The following is a 16,299-nucleotide window of genomic DNA, read 5'->3' as shown; positions in this document are numbered from 1 at the left end:
GATAAAAGGAACAGAGATCTATAAAATCACAGCTAGACAGAAGTTTTAACTTCTCTGCCAGCTTCCGTAACAATGACTCCTCATTTTATGAGGATACCTTCTTGTCATCATAGCAAAGGTTACTGTCGGTGCTGGTTAAAAATCATTCGTTGAGCACCTGCCTACTGTCAAGCGACCATCTACAGTGTTTATTTAACTTTCATAACCCTAAGGAATACGGTTTTTATCCCTATTTTACAGATGAGAAAACAGGCTCAGAGATAAAGTAAACTTCCCTATGATTTCATGTAGTGAAGTCAGGACTGGAACTGGATTCTGACTCCAGAGCCTGAGCACCGGTTAACACGGCCTCCGGGATGAGGTAAGGGGAAGGGTGTATGAGCCATAGTTGGCTTGCCATCAGGCTATGTAGACTGGAGCTAGATGTTTGGAAATTGAAAGAAAAGTTTTTCTCAAACTGGACAACTTACTAGAAGGTATAATAAAGGATTTAGATGTATTTTAGATAATAAAATCCTTCTGGTGAGAGATGATGCCATGTGTTATTTGGTTTCAGAATTTGAGTTGCAGAGTAAAACTTGAATTTGTATCTCGAAGAAGGCTCCATAGAGAATATCCAAGCCTGCAAAGTCCTTTCTTTTCAAAGGCCCGTTTGACTTTAGGGGAAGCAGGGATGGCTGAATTTGGTGGTTACACAGCAAATAGAGGCATGTGTATGGAAACCTGGCTTCCCTGACAGCCAGATTTCTGATTTATTCCAATCCTGTTTTAGTGCCCCTCTAAGGGGAATACTGCGGAGAAGGCAATGACACCCCACTCCAGTACTCTTGCCTGCAAAATCCCACGGATGGAGGAGCCTGGTGGGCTGCAGTCCATGGGGTCGCTAAGAGTCGGACGCGACTGAGCGACTTCACTGTCACTTTTCACTTTCACGCACTGGAGAAGGAAATGGCAACCCACTCCAGTGTTCTTGCCTGGAGAATCCCAGGGACGGGGGAGCATGGTGGGCTGCCGTCTGTGGGGTCGCACAGAGTCGGACACGACTGAAACGACTTAGCAGCAACAAAAGGGGAGTACTGCAGGAAGGGGCTTAGCTGCCTCTCACCCCTAACACAGCTCTAGCCAATGACTGTGGGGAGGTAAACCCCTCCTGTTTACCACCAGGATCGGCAGATGGTCTCCATTGCTCAGGTGAGCACAGCGCTGCTGAGGGATGCAGAGGTGAGAAGCGACTGTTGGTTCCCCAGTGTCCTATGCCCCTAATGGGCGCTCTGCTGAGGAGGGAGGGGATGACTCCTGTTTACCTCCTCAGGATGGAAGAGGGTGGTGAACCCCATGAAGGACCTGTTAGCAGAAAGCAATAGGTTGATCACAGCTCAAGAGCAACTGTTTGGTAACTGCTTGCCTAAAATTTGCTTGTCGTTACCAACTCAGAATTTTTAGAATCAGAAGTGTTTGTGAGATCCTGGCTGGATCCCTCATTTTGCTTGTGAGCAAACGATGGTAGTGGGGACTTTGAGCTAATATGGATTGAACACGTGTGAGTGGGTGTACGGAAGGGCACTACCCCTGCCCACTAGAGGCCTGCCTTCTAGAGGGAAACAAGCACACTTTACGGTGCTGCTGCTCAGATGCTGAGAGCTTCAACTGAGGGATAGACGGGCTGAGGACAGCAGAGATGAGCGAGACCAGGGCGTCAGGGAGGCCTCTAGGGAGATGACATTTGAGCTGAGCATTGATGATCAAGTAGGGATTTGCTGCATGGAGGAATGTGAGCTGTGGTTCTCCAGGGAGAGGAACCAGTGAGAGGTGCATGGAAGATGGATGAGGGGATGACTGCTTGGCAGGAGGGAGGAATCGGGAAGACAGAGGCCAGATCCCATGCTGTGAGCTTTTCTGGGGAATTTGAAGGTATAAGGAAGCCAGTGAAGGACTTTTTTTTCCTTAAAAAAAAAAATGTGTGAAGACATAATATGGGAAATATCTAGAGACATACACATCACACACACAGACACGCACCCTCCTCACCCAGAGTGGGGAGACTTCCTTGGGAAGGTTTCAGGCAGGGCAGTGATGGATGGGATTCAGGTGTTAGAAAATAACAGATGAATAAGGCAGTTCCTGCCCTCAGGTGAGTCTCAAAGCAGGGGAGACAGGTTTTTCAGTTCTCGCCACACGGTTTAGCCAATCTAGAGGTTAAGTCCAAATGTTGAGAGAATGTGGGAAAGTTCCCCAGTAGTTCTTTCTGTGAAAGGGAGGGGGCACTAAGAGGTAAGGGTCGTGGAAAGCCTCAGACCTCTGACATTTGCAGATGGAGGTGGGGGCACTCCAGGCAGGGGCAGCTGCAGGAGTAAAGGGGGTCAGGGTGGATTAAAGCCCCTGCCCTGTGATGGTGGAGGTGGTAAGAAGGCCTGAGTGCTCACCTACTGAATTTGCCTGGTATCTGCTGCCATGGAATGAAATTGCTGGAAGAATTGGATGTGGAGTCTTCTACCTCTGAACTGGGGCAGAGGAGCAGTTCCAGAGTCAGCCAGCAGGCGGGGCCCTGCTCCCATTCTCAGAGCTGGTGTAGGAACTAGTGTGAAGATGTAGGATGTTCCCCCGGGTCGGGAGATGAGAGGGGGGAAGGAAAAAAAATCTGGCTCCTTGTCGGGCACCCTGGTGGTACTTTTATGTGTTTTATAACCCCTAAATTCTCCCAGAAGACCCAAGAGGAGGTTGGTGGTGTCCCCCCTTTATAGCCAGGGAACTTGAGGCTCGCAGAGAGTGCTCAGCTTGACAAGTGAATTTCTCAGCAATTCAAACCTGACCCTGATGCCTAGGGCTGTGAACAGCATAGGGTAGCCCCTGACTCAAGTTGCGGCCCTTGAATTTTGATCCCTTTCTGGTTTTTCTCTTTCTCAATTTCCTACCCTTCTGTCTCCATCTCTGGTCCCCTTTGGGGTCTGTGGAGCTTCAAGTACTGTCTCCACACCTGGGCCAGGCAGGGTGTCTAAAGGCCCCTGCAGACACTATTGCTACGTTTGTGGCCTGGGGGCAAGGTTTCTAACAAGAAGTGCAGCTGACATGTGGAGGGAGGATTTCCACAGAGAGCCTCTGCTGACGAAGTCTCCCAGCCAGCCGGCTTGCCTCAGCACCCCCAGGCCACCCTTCTCCTCATTACCGTGGTCTTCCTCCACAGCCAGGCCACCACAGCAGTTGGAGCCTATCATCCCTCCCCTCCGGTTATGCCCTCTCCAACTGACACCATCAAGACGGTCTCTCCTCCAGACTTTTCCCAGCAGTGTTCGAATGCACCGTCACTGCTTTCAAAGAGAAACAAAGCAAAAAACCTTCTCTTGATTCCACTTTCTCACCAGCGACTTCCTGTTTCTCTGGTCCACTTTTTAGTACAACTTCTGGAAAGAATTGTCTCGTCTTGTGTCTTCACTTTCCTCCGCTCACTCTTGAATCCACTTCAGTCAGGCTTTTGTCCTAACGCTCCATCAAAACCATGCCTGCTGCTGACTCCAGTCCCGGTGTTCACTGCTCTGCTCAGAGCACTCCCGAGGTCCCTTTTCTCCTGCAGTGTTAAGAGCCACTGTATACACTGCCCTCCACCCCCTCCCATTGCTTCTCTGTCCCCCTACCTCTCTCCCCCTTGCTCCCTCTGCCACAGCCACCCCAGGGACTGGCTGGCCCTTCAAGGCACAGTCCCATCCTGCCCTTGTGGCTGGAACTCTTCCCCCAGATGGCTCTGTCCCTCATTGCCTTCAAGCTGAACAAGAGGACAGCAGGCCCTGGCCTCCAGTGGCTGGCCTGGCTCCCATAGCTGGGCCTTGGTATTCTCCTCCTGCACGTAAACAGTTTCACAGAACATCAGTGTCAGACAAGACCACTCTGTGACCATGATGGGTCGAGACAATCATGTCTGAACACAGACAAAACGTGAACGTTACCCAAACTACAAAAAGGAATAATTACCTTAAATGTCAATGGGCTGAATGCTCCAATCAAAAGACAGAGTGGCAGACAGGATGAAAAAACAAGAGCCTAGGAATATGCTACCTACAGGAGACTCACCTTAGGGCAAAGGACCCACACAGATTCAAAGTGAGGGGATGGAAAAGGATATTTCATGCAAACAAATGAAAGCTGGAGTTGCAATACTCAAGTCAGACAAAATAGACTTTAAAGCAAAGCCTATTAAGGAAAGATAAGGAAGGACAGTATATAATGGTAAAAGGATTAATACAAGAAAAGGATTTTACACTCATCAACATATAGGCACCTAATATGGAAGCACCCAAATATCTAAAACACTAAGACATAAAGGTTGAAACTGATGGGAAAACGATGATAGTAGGAGACTTTAACACTTCACATCAATGGAGAGATCTAGACAGAAAATCAATAAGGCAACAGAGATCCTAAATGATACAATACAACAGTTAGACTTAATTGGTATTTTCAGGACATTGCATCCAAACCACAAAAAGGACCAGCCATCCCTGTAATGGGTTGACTCGTGACCCCAAAATGTACATCCACTTGGAACTTCAGAATGTGACCTTATTTGGAATAAGAGTCTTTGCAGATGTAATTACAGTAAGCATCTTGAGATGCAATCATTTTAGATAAGAGTGGGCCCTAGATCCAATGATAAATGTCCTTGTAAGAGACAGGGAAAGACAGAGACACAGAGGGGAAACTTGTGAAGAAGGGGGCAGAGACTGGAATGATGCATCTAGAAGCCCAGGAACACCAAGGGCTGCCATCAGCCACCAGAAGTAAGGAGTGAGGCATGAAACAGAGCCTCCAGAAGAACCAACCCTGCCAACATCTTGATAGCAGACTTCTGGCCTCTGGAACCATGAGAGTAAATTTCTGTTAAGCCACCAAGTTTGTGGTAATCTGTTACGGCCATCCTGCTACGGTTCATAAGGAAAACTTGTGTCATGCTAATGACAGCTGTAGCCTGGGTCTGGTCTGCCCTCCTTCTCATTAAGTTTCATTAAGATCCCCAGTCATAGAATTGCCCCCGCTCTTGACAGCATCCAATCCAGAGGAAAGTCCTGCTTCCTGGAGCCCTCCTAAATCATCTAACCCAAGTCCAAATCCTAGAGTAAGTCCTTTCTAACACTCTCTGAATGGCCCCACAGTCCCCATGGTCCCCATGGAGGGCGCTGTCCCTCACTACATGATAATTTTCCTGTCTTCCTGGTGGTCTTTGGCTGGAGGTTGTTGACAAAGTCTTCACCCAAAGGTTCCCATCTCCAGTGAAGACTGCAGTTACCCCACCTCCCTTCTTCCTGCTTCCCTCGTTTCATTTTCTTCATGGTACCCATTGCCTTCACCCACACTGGATCAATTGCTTATTCACTTTGTATTGTTTATGGTCTGTCTCACCCATCCCCAACCCCATTTGAATGTGAGCTCTACTAGGGGCATGGATAGTTGTCAGGATTGTTTCCAGATGTATTCAAAATGGCTGGGACAGGGATTAGCTCATCTAAACAAGCAGTAAATATTTGTTGAATTAAAGAACCATTGCTAGGACAGGCACTTCTAACCTACTTGGTCATCAGGAAGGCTTCCCTAGAAATGGAGTGTGAAGGCTGGGATCTGATGGGGGAATAGAGGTCCTGCATGAAAGTGGGGAGGAGCTTTCCCAGTAGGTGCAAAAGGCCTGGAGAAGCGAAGGGGTATTTCAGGATTGATGGAGTGCAAGCGCTTCGAAGTGGCTGAAGGGGGAGTTCTGGAAAGGGAGGGCAAGAAATGAGGTTGCAGAGCTGTCAGTGGCCAGAAGAGCTGGGTCATTGGGAGCTTGGACTTCACCCCGAGGGCCGTGGGGAGCAGGGCCTCCACTTGGTGCGGCACGTAGGCTCTAGAGTGCGGCCTCAGGAGTTGTGGCGCACGAGCTTAGCTGCTCCACAGCACGTGGAATCTTCCTGAACCAGGGATCAAACCCATGTCCCCTGAATTGGCAGGCGGATTCTTAATCTGGACCACCAGAGAAGTCCAGAAGGCAGCATTTAAAGGGCAGATGGCAAGACGGTGCTGACGAAGAGGTGAGGCTGGAGGTGGGAAGACCAGAGTGGCAAGACTGAAGGAAGGTGAGGTAATGCCTCCTGGGCCGAGGTGGCAGCTGCAGAGAAGGGGAGGAGTCCTGGGAGAAGGAAGACCCCTGGCCTGAGCATCCGGCTGTTCAGAGGTACCATTCACTGCGGAGGGGGGAGCGGAGGAACGGGTTTTGGGGAAGCGCTGAGTGGGAGCGCCTTCAGGGGAACATCAGGGGAGATGTCAGGTGGGCTGTTGTACGTATACCTGGAGCTCAAGGTCGGACTAGAGACTCCGGCTCGGAAGACGGCCGCAGTGGGACTAGAACCTTGGCGAAGGCTTCTGAAGACTTCTACCTGAGGAGCCACAGCCCTGGGGGCTCAGGGCAGGCAGGGTGTCAGGGAAGGTGGAAGGAGACCCCCACCCCCCACCCCTTTTCCACTCTCTCTGGGGGTCTCTAGGTCTCACTTTGCTCCCTGGAGCTCCCTGGCCCCCATGCCTGGAATAACTTGCTAGGACAGAAGAATCCTCTCTCCTCATAATTCACCGCTCCTGGCTTGTTTAGAAAGAAGTGGAAGAGCCTCTGTGTTGCACACAGCACACATGGCCACCACCGAAACAGTAGCCGCTCCGGAACCAAAGCCCCACCTGGAGGCAGAGATGGCAGCCCGGACCGCCCAGGGACTCAAGCCCTCATTATTCTGGGAAAGTTCAGAAGCGGGGCCACATCAGGGGTCAACCAGAGGCAGTCTGGGCACAATGGCACCATCAGCAGCTCCCAGACAGCAGGGCTGGGAGGCAAGTCTGGCACAGACTGGCACACTCCCTTCCCATCCCAACAGTCCCAGCCCCCTGCCCCCGAGACTCTGACTAGAGCTGGAGCCAACCCTGTTCAGATCCGAGGCTTAACCCAGGCTCCATCCCGCTTCCTTCTGCCTCCCCCTGCCGTCTGCCCACCAGCGGGGCAGGGCTTCCCTCCTGCCTCCTTGGAGCACCTGCAGCCCTGAGTGTCCCTCCCTGCCTACCAAGCCATGTCCCACACCTCCTCTGGGGTCTTCTTAAAATACAGTTCACAGCACATCACTCCTCATTCCGATGTCCCTCAAGCAGGGACTTGTCCCCAAAGCTTTTGGATCAGAGGCCAATCTCTCCTGGGGGCTCCCAGGCTCCCACTTGACACTTTTTTTTATTGTCAGTTCCTCAGTGTGCCCTCTCACTTCGTTTCCCACTAACCCTCGGCTCGCATCACTTCCTCTGAATGACCTTCCTTGGTCCCCAGGTTGCTGGAGGAAGGTCAGCTTGAATAAACCTCATTGTCCAGGGTTTCTGGAAGGCAGAGTTTGGGTCTGTGGTGTTGACCACAGTTTCCCAGCAAACCCACAGTGGGCCAGCCATAGGGACAGCATTGAACGGAAATGTACCATGAAGCGCTTCCACCTTCTCCCCTCCCTAGATCCTTGGGTCCTGCCCCACTAGATCGGGTCAGCAGGCAGTGTTACCCTCCATTCCAGCAATAACTGGCAGCCAAGTCCAGAGACTGCTACCCCTCCAGTGCCACCCTGAGGGTCTCAGCCCTGAACCCTGTGACCTGGCAGGGTGTTGGGAGGAGATACCAGCAACTGAAGTCATGTGTCATCAAAGTTCCCAGTCCCTTAGGGGAAGTAAGGGTAATGAGATAGACTGAGAGTTTCTGTGGGAGAGCTCCAGAGGGCCCCTGAGAAAGGGAACTTTCCCGGGGCGTCCTGCCCGGAGCAGCGAGCAGTGGAGCAGCTGCTGGATCCTGGGAACCTGATTCCGTCCCTTCCTAGCAGCAGACCTTGGGCACACTGTTTACCTTTCCCCTGCAAAACAGAAAGCACCAGCTAACCCTGTCTCGGGTATGGTGAGCTTAGTGAAGCCATGCACCAAGAGACTTTGGCACGACGCCTGGTGCGTGGGAAGCCAAGTTCTCCTTCCCAGGTCTTCCCATCACCTTCCTGCGTGTGAAAATTCAAGTGTGTGCCACGTCCAGGCAGAGGATGGCTGGGCCAGACCCAGCAGAAGGGACAGAGGACATCAAGGCAAACGTGCTGATAGGGGCTGTGGGACAGGGCCCCGGGGCTGAGGAAGACCAGAAAATCCCAACAGGAAGAAGCTGAGGGACCTGTCACCTCCTTCAACACCCTGTCATCGCATCTGGGGAAACTGAGGCTCAGAAGTGGCAGGAGTTGCTGTCAGAGTGTTACGTGGAGCCAGAGTTGGTACTGCAGTTCTACTGAACCTACCACACTGAATGTAGGCTTTGAGGGCACCTGCTTTAGACACAGACAATTATTTGGCTCAAGATCACAAGGAAGGACTTTCCTGGTGGTCCAGTGGCTAAGGATCCATCTGCTAATGTAGGAGACACGGGTTTGATCCTGGTCCACGAAGATTCCACATGCCGCGGAGCAACTAACCCCATGTGTCCACGACTACTGAAGCCCATGTACCCTAGAGCCTGTGCTCACCAAGAGAAGCCACTGCAATGAGAAGCCCGCACACCACAGCCGGCTCACTGGCGCTAGAGAAAGCCCACGCACAGCAACAAGGACCCAGCACGGCCCCAAACAAACAAATAAGGTCACAAGAAAGGTTCTGACAAGCCAGGGACTCAGGGCTGCCAACTCCCTGGGACCCTTCTCTCTACCCCAGGGAGGTCAGGGAGTGAGGGTAGATCCCACGTTCCAGCATCTTCCCATCATCTGCTCAACAAACACCAGGTTCTGAGAAAACAAGAGAAAGAGAGACACAGCCAGCTCTGTGTCAGGGAGCATATAGCCAACTAGGGAAGAGATGCTAAGAAGTCACAAGTAAATATTAGAGTATGACTGTAAAGAGGGCTGTGGAGAAGGGGTTCATGGAACTGTGCAGGGGTGTAGTTAGGGAGGATGCTCCATCTGTGGGATCAGGAAACTCTTTTGAGGATGTGATGCTTAAGTCGAAACTCAGGATGCAAAAGGTCATTGTGAGATAATAATTATGTTTCGATATTGATATCCACCCCTGGCTCCTGGCACAGAGTTCCTATAAGTTTGTAATTTCCTGACTGATGTGAACACTAGGAGGATCTTTCATTTTATTGTAGTCACTTGTGGGGGTGGGGGGCTGGGATCCTGGCTGGGGGCTGGTCACCAGGAAGACCAGCCATGATTATAAGCTTGGAATTTTCACACACACACACACACACACACACACACACACACACACACACACACACACACACACACACACACACACACACACCATGCCAACTTCTCCGGGGGAGAGGGCTGGAAATGGAGGTTAGTAATTGATTATATCCACATAAAAATCCCCAGAGCATGGGTTTTGGGGAGCTTCTAGATGAGCCAACACATCCATGTGCCACAGGCCAGAGGCTCCTGTGCTTGAGACCTCTCCAGACCTCACACTATGTGCCTCTTCATCCGGCTGTTCATCTGTATCCTTTGTCGTAACCTTTAATAAACTACTAAAGGTAAGTAAGTGCTTCCCTGAGTTCTGTGAGCCACTCTAACAAATGGATCGAACCCTAGGAGGGGGTCATTGGAACTGTTGATATGTAGACGGCTGGTCAGACTAGCCTAAGTGTGTGGAGGGGGCAGTCTTATAGGACTGAGCCCTTAACCTGTAGGGCTGATTATATCTCTGGGGTGATAGTGTCAGAATGCAGTTGAATTCTAGAGCACAATTCTAGCTGGTATCACAGAGAATTACTTGGCATGGGGGAAATTCTCTGGGAAGATAGGGCTTTTCCCGACATGGTTACCCAGGCAAGAGGGTGGAGTGTATTCTAGGCAGCATATGCAAAGTCCTGTGGTGGGAGGAAGTACTCAGCACGCTACACGGTCCAGTTTGTAGGATGGGAGGCCAAGTCCAGTGGTGTGTTGACCTCGATTGGGAAGATTTTCAGAGAAGAGTGCCTGCTGAGATTCTTTATGGGCTTAAACCCCCACCTCCTGGGAGATTTTCTTGTGGGGCTGTAACCTGCTGGCCCACTTCATCAATGCCTATCTGGTGGATGACAGTGTGAGTGACTCCCCAGGGGGCCCAGGGGAATGACCAGAATCTAGGTTCCCAGTTCAGCCAGGTGCTGGCCATCCGGGCCGACACCAAATTTGTGACGGGGATTGCGATGAGACTGCTGACCTCCTCCTTCCTGCTGGTTGGTGATTTCTTGGCCATAAACGACTGCGGGCTGCAGGCCAGGCTCCCTCCTTAGTCCCCAGTGTTCAAATCTTGGATCCACCGCTGGAAGTACCTGAGTATGCAGGGCCAACCCTTCCGAGGCTCCAGACCACTTTTCTGCCTGGTGTCGTCAGGAGCGTGGTTTGCCCTGGAGTAAACTGAATCACCTAAAAAAACAAAACCACGCTGTCTCAGCCTGGCCACCACAGGTGAGGCCTGATCATCTCAGGGCACCTGTCAGACGACCACCTCAGCATCACCTACAGGTGCTCTAGCACGACTAGATGTCAGTTTCCATATTTCCCATGCATCTGTCCAGAAGCAGCGACTGGGTGAGGGTGAGGCTGTGTCCAATGGACTGGACACTCTTAGACCCAGGGAAGGTCGGGTGGACCTGGGGAATAGGGGACAAATCCCCTTACTCTGCAGATTTCCCGAGTCTGCCTCATGCAGGGGGCCAGAGATGGGCTTGTGGAGGCCCACGGTGCATGGGCAGAGGCTCATGAGTTCAGGTCCCACCTCCCACTCACACCCTTCAAGTCAGCCCCAGCTCGCATTGCGCAGCTCAGCTGGGAGCTTCGCCCTCTTGCTTTGTAAATAGGGTGTGATCCCCTTTCACTAGGCCACCATCACGTCCAGGCCTTGGCTAGGAGGCTATCTTTGTTTTTCTCAACACTACTTGTCTGAGAAGACAGCACCTTCTAAATGGGAAATTGTGTGACTGCTCGGAATGTATTCCCCCCTCGCTCCCACCCCACCCTGGTCAAGTCAAAGGCTCCTCAGTTTAATGGTGATGCCTCACATGTAGGATATGGTTATCTGTGCAATTGTGAACACTCAGATGCTAGGCAGATCAATGTCTCTAGCTGTATCCAGTTTACATTACCTAATAAGATCTGACCCTTTCTCCTGAAAATAAATGCATTGGTGGTGATTTGGGAAAAAAAAGAAAAAAATTAATCAGAGAAATGAGAACATGTGAAAAACAAAGGAGACCAAATAGTAATAATGTAGTCATTAAGCATAGTCAAGAATCTTTAGTTCCTTCTCAGTGGTTATACATAATATTCTGAGTCATATCCTGTGAGCTGTCTTATAGATACTGAAACCCCAGGTGGAGAAGTTAACTACATGATGACCAGAATGTACCCACTTTACCGACCACATGAACTGCCACAGTTCCAAGAATGGCCTCAAAGAAAGGGAAACAAACCAACCCTGGAACTGAAGATTAACTGTCCCTAAAACAATCAAGATGACACTGGTCAGACCACTGATGACCAATATGAAGATGACTGTCAGAGCTGACTATGCTGTTTCTGCATGTAGCCCCTTCCTTCTGTCTATAAAGTACTCTTGCCTGGAAAATCCTGTGGATGGAGGAGAGTGGTAGGCTACAGTCCATGGGGTCACAAAGAGTTGGACGTGACTGAGTGACTTCACTTATACTTCTGTCTATAAACCTCTTGCCACTGGTTGCCAGTGGTGGGGAGTCGGCCTTTGAACAGACATCTGCCCCTCAACCCTGCCCCTAGTTGCCAGCATCTAAAATAAAGCAAACTTTCCTTTCTGCCAGCTTGGCTTGTTTATTGGCTTTTGAGCAGCGAGCAGCCAGATCCCGCACTCTTTCAGTAACAGTATAATTGTCATGTTATAACCGTATGACTGTTAGCATAACTGACACCATCTTGGGCCCATTCAGCTTCTCCTGTCCTTCCTTCCACTGACCCTAGCCAGGAATGTACTGTGTAGTGCCTCACTTCTCTGTCATCAAGGGCTTTGTAGTAATAGATACTATTTAATAATTGTTAGGTCCACATGGTTCTATGCTCTGTTAGTCTCCAGACAGTGATGAAAACCTTTGCTGACTGTTCCTGGTACCCATGAGACTAGTTACCCACTTATAAACCTTGACTTGGGTTAATAAATGGGTCAGTTCAGTTCAGGTGCTCAGTTGTGTCCGACTCTTTGCGACCCCATAAACCGCAGCACGCCAGGCCTCCCTGTCCATCACCAACTGCCTGAAACTACTCAAACCCATGTCCATTGAGTAGGTGATGCCATCCAACCACCTCATCCTCTGTCGTCCCCTTCTCCTCGCACCTTCAATCTTTCCCAGCATCAGGGTCTTTTCAAATGAGTCAGCTTTTCGCATCAGGTGGCCAAAGTATTGGAGTTTCAGCTTCAACATCAGTCCTTCCAATGAACGCCCAGGACTGATCTCCTTTAAGATGGACTGGTTGGATCTCCTTGCAGTCCAAGGGACTCACAAGAGTCTTCTCCAACACCACAGTTCAAAAGCTTCAATTCTTTGGCACTCAGCTTTCTTTATAGTCCAACTCTCACATCCATACATGACTACTGGAAAAACCATAGCCTTGACTAGATGGACCTTTGTTGACAAAGTAATGTCTCTGCTTTTTAATATGCTGTCTAAGTTGGTCACAACTTTCCTTCCAAGGAATAATCATCTTTTAATTTCATGGCTGCAATCACCATCTGCAATGATTTTGGAACCCAGAAAAATAAAGTCAGCCACTGTTTCCCCATCTGTTTGCCATGAAGTGATGGGACCGGATGCCATGATCTTAGTTTTCTGAATGTTGAGCTTTAAACCAACTTTTTCACTCTCCTCTTTCACTTTCATCATGAGGCTTTTTAGTTCTTCTTCACTTTCTGCCATAAGGGTGGTGTCATCTGCATACCTGAGGTTATTGATATTTCTCCCGGCAATCTTGATTCCAGCTTGTGTTTCTTGCATCCCAGCGTTTCTCATGATGTATTCTGCATATAAGTTAAATAAGCAGGGGGACAATATACAGCCTTGACGTACTCCTTTTCCTATTTGGAACCAGTCTGTTGTTCCATGTCCAGTTCTAACTGTTGCTTCCTGACCTGCATACAGGTTTCTCAAGAGGCAGGTCAGGTGGTCTGGTATTCCCATCTCCTTCAGAATTTTCCACAGTTTATTGTGATCCACACAGTCAAAGGTTTTGGCATAGTCAATAAAGCAGAAATAGATGTTTTTCTGGAACTCTCTTGCTTTTTCGATGATCCAGCGGATATTGGCAATTTGATCTCTGGTTCCTCTGCCTTTTCTAAAACCAGCTTGAACATCTGGAAGTTCACGGTTCATGTATTGCTGAAGCCTGGCTTGGAGAATTTTGAGCATTACTTTACTAGCATGTGAGATGAGTGCAATTGTGCAGTAGTTTGAGCATTCTTTGGCATTGCCTTTCTTTGGGATTGGAACGAAGACTGACCTCTTCCAGTCCTGTGGCCACTGCTGAGTTTTCCAAATTTGCTGGCATATCAAGTGCAGCACTTTCACAGCATCACCTTTGAGGATTTGAAATAGCTCAACTGGAATTCCATCACCTCCACTAGCTTTGTGCGTAGTGATGCTTTCTAAGGCCCACTTGACTTCACATTCCAGGATGTCTGGCTCTAGGTGAGTGATCACACCATCGTGATTATTTGGGTCGTGAAGATCTTTTTTGTACAGTTCTTCTGTGTGTTTTTGCCACCTCTTCTTAATATCTTCTGCTTCTGTTAGGTCCATACCATTTCTGTCCTTTATCGAGCCTATCTTTGCATGAAATGTTCCTTTGGTATCTCTAATTTTCTTGAAGAGATCTCTAGTCTTTCCCATTCTATAAATGGGTAACTTTAATAAAAAGTTCCTGTTTTCAAGCATCTACCCCACACCCTAGGTTAACCATAAAGCTGTCCCCAGTGGGCCCTCAGCAGTGAATACTGCAGCTGCAAATGTTTCTATTTCATTGTCTGTCCCATCCCACCCTGTGAGGAAGAGACCCTAGAATAAACCAATCCACCGATTATATAGAGTGGCCTGCCTCATTTTTTTGATCTCAGGATACCTGATTCTCAGGGACTTCCCTGGAGGTCCAGTGGTTAGGATTCGACACTTTCAACACCATAGCCCTGGGTTTGACTCCTGGTCGGGGAACTAAGATCCTGCAAGCCTTGAGGCATGGCCAAAAAAAGAATAAGATACTTCTCAGTTTGGTTTTTGTTACCTCCTGTAGCCAACAATTGGCAAACCAGCTAGGAGACTGAAAATGATACAGAAATGGGCAAAGGGGTAGTGTAGGGGGCTGGGGTGAGGGAGGCTGTTGGTGGTGGGGGAATCTCAGGCTGGCAAGCCGCTTCCACACGGGGTGGCCTGGTGAGGTCTGTGGAATGCTTCCAGGCCAGTGAGTGAGCACAGGGTGCCAGGAAAATGCCAGAGGGCTTACTAGGTGTATTAACCCAAGTGGCAGGAAAGCAAAAGTGGAAAAAAGAAAGTGAGCTAGCTATCGGCTGTTGCATAGCCTTTGTTGTGTGCTCTGAGGATTAGCACAGAAAAGGCACTACAGCTCAGCAGGGAACTAGAGATGACAAAAGAGGTGCAAGCTTTAGAGAGAGACGTCCAGACACCTCATTGTTCCATCACCTCAGAGATTTTGTCAAAGAAAATATAACAAGAGAAGCACATAGAAGTGAGAGAGAGAATTGGACCGCCAAGAGGTGGGATTCTTGGGATAAACACGCATCAGAAGATGAGAAGATGAGGAAGAAGCCCCGAGCATGAGCTCTGATCCAAACTAAAACCCAGGCGGGAGTCCCCTGCTGGTCCAGCGCTTAGGATTCAGCATTTTCACTGGGTTCAGTCCCTGGTTGGGGAACTGAGACCCCGCAAGCTGTGAGGTGTGGCTGAAAAATAAAGACCACTTCGTGGCAAATAGAAGGGGAAAAAATGGAAACAGTGGCAGATTTTATTTTTCTGGGCTCCAAAATCATTGCAGACGGTGACTGCAGCCATGAAATTAAGATGCCTGCTCCTTGGAAGGAAAGCTATGGCAAACCTAGAAAGCGAATTTAAAAGCAGAGACATCACTTTGCCTACAAAGGTCCCTATAGTCAAACATATGGTTTTTTCTGAGTCATGTAAGAGTTGTCATCAACTTGTCATTCAGTAGTCATGTGAGAGTTGGGCCATAAAGAAGACTGAGCACTGAAGAACTGATGCTTTCACACTGTGGTGCTAGAGAAGACTCTTGAGAGTCCTTTGGACAGCAAGGACATCAAACCAGTCAATCCTAAAGGAAATCAACCCTGAATATTCATTGGAAGGGCTGATCCTGAAGCTGAAGCTCCAATACTTTGGGCACCTGATGTGAAAAACTAACTCATTGGAAAAGACCTTGATGCTGGGAAAGATTGAGGGCAGGAGGGGGAGGGGGTAACTGAGGATGAAATGGCTGGATGGCATTACTGACTCAATGGACATGAGTCTGAGTAAACTCCGGAAGATAGTGAAGGACAGGCAAGCCTGGCTTGCTGCAGTCCATAGGGTCACAGAGAGTTGGACACAATGGAGTGACTGAACAACAGCAGTGCAGGCTGCCCTCTGGCAACGTTTGTATGCAGCTGGGCTGGGAGGAAGCCAGGGTTGCCTCGCCAACTTGATTGAAGGGGTACCTGCAGGTATACATCTGGCTTGGCCAAATAAGGGGGACGTGTAGCCTTCACCTTTAAGATGGGTCTCTGTGGAAGACAGACAGGAAATAGTGAGGGAGTCAGGAATGAAACGTGCCATCTATGCTCCTAATTTCCAAGTTATCTACAGCAAGCGTGTGATCGTATCCTGCAGTCTGCTCCAGGAACTTGGTACTGGGCCATAGTTTCAGGTTTGGCCCCATGGTTAATCAACACGTTCAGATGGTGGCAGCTGTGACAGCTGATCTAAGTGAATCTGAAAAGGTCTGATATAAGGGAAGTAGGTGGGTAGATAAAGCCAAAGAAAAAAAAACAAAAAGTGAGGCAACTAAGAAATGGGCCCAACTAGAATTTCTCGCAAACTATTATGACAAAACCTAGTGTCGTAAGTGAGAAGGACTCTATGGGGCCTTCCCAGGACAGAACCCCACCATGTACTTCCCCCACTTCCTGTTTGTAGAAAAACTTTAGCCTCCTATGCTTCCCCAAGTTCCAAAGGATAAATTTAATCAGGGAAGTTGAGAAAATGCAGGAACAAAGGGAAAGAGTCAA

General features: G+C 49.3%; 1 long non-coding RNA gene across 1 annotated transcript; it reads left to right on the top strand.

Annotated features, from left to right (window-relative positions):
- The first annotated feature begins 240 nt into the window (after positions 1–240).
- LOC145543752 (uncharacterized) lies at positions 241–11,820 on the top strand. The gene is made up of 3 exons (XR_014081012.1): positions 241–361; positions 773–1,191; positions 5,970–11,820. It is a non-coding gene; the product is annotated as an uncharacterized LOC145543752 (long non-coding RNA).
- Positions 11,821–16,299: the final 4,479 nt, after the last annotated feature.

The sequence above is a fragment of the Giraffa tippelskirchi genome, chromosome 3 (assembly GCF_054371585.1).
Source record: "Giraffa tippelskirchi isolate mGirTip1 chromosome 3, T2T-mGirTip1v1.2.pri, whole genome shotgun sequence".
In the NCBI taxonomy this organism is placed as follows: Eukaryota; Metazoa; Chordata; class Mammalia; order Artiodactyla; family Giraffidae; genus Giraffa; species Giraffa tippelskirchi.
The sequence above is the reverse complement of the archived record's forward strand: the minus strand, read 5'-3'. Positions and strand labels throughout refer to the sequence as shown.